Source organism: Schistocerca cancellata, chromosome 2 (assembly GCF_023864275.1).
Source record: "Schistocerca cancellata isolate TAMUIC-IGC-003103 chromosome 2, iqSchCanc2.1, whole genome shotgun sequence".
Classification (NCBI taxonomy): Eukaryota; Metazoa; Arthropoda; class Insecta; order Orthoptera; family Acrididae; genus Schistocerca; species Schistocerca cancellata.
The window spans coordinates 1,081,328,074-1,081,331,925 of record NC_064627.1 but is presented as its reverse complement, the minus strand read 5'-3'; the positions used below and the strand labels follow the sequence as shown (position 1 = coordinate 1,081,331,925).

Here is a 3,852-nt window from a genome sequence, read left to right as displayed (position 1 = left end):
ATGATCCTCACTTTGATTATTCCCTCTTCCCTGACGTCATGGACCGTACGAATACCACTGTTCCTCCCCTTGCTCCTAGCATCCAGTACTTGGGCCACACACCACCATCTGCCCTTAACACTCCCATCACTACACAGGACATCACCCTCACACTCCACACTAAACACACCACTGCTCCCTGCCACAACTGCATTACCTACTGCCACCTCAAACACAGCCCTCCCTCCTTCCTTTCAGTCCTTGCCACCCTCTACAATGTCATCCTAGCCACTGGCTTCTATCCCGCATTGTGGAAAACCTCCCATATCTTGATGATCTCCAAACCCAACAAGCCTCCATCTGATGCCTCTTCCTATCGTCCTATCTGTCTCACATTGGTGTTCAGCAAGCTCTTGAAATCCATCCATTCCCAGCACATCCATCACCACCTCTGCCAAAACCACCTCCTCCCCAACACCCAATGTGGCTTTCGACCTTCCTTCTCTGCTGATGACCAACTCCTCCGCCTCACTCATCTCCTCTCCCTCCAGCTTAACTCCCATCGCTCCGCCATTTTTGTCTCCCTTGACCTCGAAAAGGCCAACGACCATGTCTGGCATCTCCTGTTTAAACTCCAAACCTACGCCCTCCTATCAACTACATCCGTCTGATGGCCTCCTTCCTCTCCCACCGCCCCTCCTATGTTACCATCCATAATCCCAATTCCCACACCTTCTACCCCTCTGTAGGTGTGTCCCAGGGCTCTGTCCACTCCCCTCTCCTCTACCTCCTGTACACGGCAGATATGCCCCAACCCCCCTCTCCAGTACACCTCGTGTGATATGCTGATGACACCGCATTCCTCGCCCTTGCTCCTACCCTCCAACAGTCCCAACGCCTTCTCCAGAATCACCTTGACCTTTTTGCTGCATGGTGTAACCAGTGGCTCCTGAAAATAAATCCTTCCAAGACCCAGGCAATCATCGTAGGTCATACCACTGGCTCCTTCCGGCTCCTGGATTTCTCCCTTACTGTCTGTGTCCGTCCTGTCCGCCTTACCCCCACCCTCACCTACCCTGGCCTCACCATTGACCGTCACCTCACCTGGATCCCTCATCTCCGCTCCATCCAATCCAAAGCCCTCAACCGTCTCCGACTCCTCAAACTCCTCTCTGGTCGGACATGGGGGTTGCACCCCTCTACCATCCTCCACACCTACAAATCCTTAATCCGTCCCATCCTCTTTTATGCCAGTTCTGCCTGGATATCTGCCCCCCCCCCCCCAAATTCTATGTCCCTCCAGATCCTTGAGCGTCATGCACTCCGCCTCGCCTTCCATATACGCCTCCCGTCCCCCACGGGGATCGTCTATGATCTCATTCCTTTCCACCATCTGCTCCTATTCCTCGAACATATCCCCATCCTCTACACCTCCCGCCGCCTTGATCCCCCTCACCCCCTGGTCGCTCCTCTCCTCTCCCATCCCTGCCCCCTGCCACGTCTTCACTGTTGTGTCCCCCCTACCCTCCATCTCTACACCCTTCATCTCCTTTCCCAATGTGGCTTCCATCAACTCCCCCTCCCGGATGATGCCCTCTCTCCCTCCATTTATCCCTCCTATCAACTCTGATCCTCACTGCCCCTCCTTTCCTCTGTCCTTTTCCCGGGCTCCCTCTCCCCCCTTTCCCTCCTATTTTTTCCCCACCTCTCCCTTCTCTGCCCCCTTCTCTCCCCCGAGTCCTTTTGCATTTCCCTCCTCTGCCTCTTCTCATTCCCTCTCGCATCTGCCCTGCCCCTCTTCCCCTTTTTGAGTCCTCTCCCTCCTTGTTTCCCCCCCCCCTTTTCGTTTTTTCCTCTCCACCCTCCTTGTTTTTCCCCCTCCTCCAGGTCCCCATCCCCATCTGCCTTTGGCTCGGGAGTGCCATATTTGTGCCGCCATTTTCATGCAGTGTTTTACAGTGTGTGTTCTTCCAGTGAGTGTTCCGTGTTGTGTCTTTTGGGAAGTGTAGCGAACAGCCATCATACTATCGCTGGGTGTGTTTTTTTATCTCTTACAAACAGAAACCAGACTGTCGCCATGGTTTTTAATTGTGTGTCTACTATGTTACTTGTCTGATTCCTGTGTATTTTATCAACATTGCCAACCCCTTTTGCTTTCTGTTTTAACTTTCCGCATTTTTACACCATTTTACACTTTAAGTCACCATTTCATCGCCTGTTTTTCCTTGTTTCTTTCTTCTTCCTTTTTTTTTAAATGTCTGTAGGCTGTAGAGCAGCGTACTAAGCTGCTGCCAGCCCGCCCCTTCGGGGGGAATTGAAAATCAATAAAGAAAAAAAATTATCTTTTGAGATTTACAAGCAATAATCGCAAATGTGGGGCGACATGCGATATAATTCAGAGTCCTTGATATGTGAATTTTTCAGGCAAGTTGACGCACGTCACTGATAAGTAACGTCCGTGATCCGGTGCCGATCTGCGTGGCCGAGGCTCGCAGGAGCGTCGCTTATATTCCCTTCTACCAGGTGTCGCTCTTGGCGCGGCGCGGTCCAACTCTGCGCACCATTGGCCGCCGTTTGCTCACCGCCTTCTCTGCTCCTGCGTTCCCCATCTTCTTCGTTCCGACGTTTGTGGTTACACCAGAACAATAACAAATAAAAATTCATACCCTGTGTATTCTCCACTCAGCAAGTGAAAATGTTGAAGTTCTGCCCTGAAGCAAATACAAACCTCACCAAAGTCAGTCCTTTCGACAGTTTAATTATTGTAGCGGGCATTCACCGCCAAGAATATATCACTTATACGATCAGACACCACACGTTGTCACAGGTAGGTCCGCCTCCTTCGAAGACTCACCACAAAGTATCTAGAATCGCTCACATGTGTGCACCATTGAAAAAGTGCCTGATTCCACTTGACTCCAGCAGTGTTCCACCACTGCCTACCTCTCCATTTGGTGAAGGCTGTCCCCACCATACATGATGTCCTGCAGACAGGTATCCACTCAAGTCGACCACATTACACTAACATATTAAATACAAAGAATGTTACAGGTATTTGGCCAAACTCATACCATTTATACTAAATATAAGTAATAATAAGTTATATATGACGGTAGTATCTGTTCCCGAAAGAACAGTTACCGTGGATGACCATGAAGCTTTGCTATAAATGAAATGATAATTAAATGGACACCCTAGCTGCAAACAGGCGTTGATGTACTTCATTACGGACATGTTGAAAATGTGTGCCCCGACCGGGACTCGAACCCGGGATCTCCTGCTTACACGGCAGACGTTCTATACATCTGAGCCACCGCGGGCATAGAGGATATTGCGTCTGCATGGCCTTATCCCTTGCACGCTCCCCGTGAGATCCACATTCCCAACATGTCCACACCACTACATGTGTAGTGGATCTCACGGGGAGCGTGCAAGGGATAAGTCCCTGCAGACGCAATATCCTCTGTGCCCGCGGTGGCTCAGATGGATAGAGCGTCTGCCATGTAAGCAGGATATCCCGGGTTCGAGTCCCGGTCGGGGCACACATTTCCAACATGTCCCCAATGAAGTACATCAACGCCTGTTTGCAGCTAGGGTGTCCATTTAATAATCATTTAATAATAAGTTAATAAAGAATGCACTGGAGACCAAACGGTGTCGAGTGTAGACTCCCGATGAAAGCTAGCGCATGTGTGCTAGTAACAACGATCCCACGACAAATGTGCTAAGGAAATCAAATACTCTTCTGGCAATGGTGGGGTTCTGAGGTGACGGTAATGTGCCGCAAAAACTGGAAGTGTGAGGGAACAAAAACATTTTCCAGAGTCGTCTATGATGGCACTTTTTCTCGTATGCACCATCAGCTGATGTCCC

The 3,852-nt window shown here is 50.3% G+C and overlaps 1 non-coding gene across 1 annotated transcript; it reads left to right on the top strand.

The window, feature by feature from the left end:
- Positions 1-3,446: 3,446 nt before the first annotated feature.
- Positions 3,447-3,521, top strand: Trnat-ugu (transfer RNA threonine (anticodon UGU)). The gene has a single exon. It is a non-coding gene; the product is annotated as a tRNA-Thr (tRNA).
- Positions 3,522-3,852: the final 331 nt, after the last annotated feature.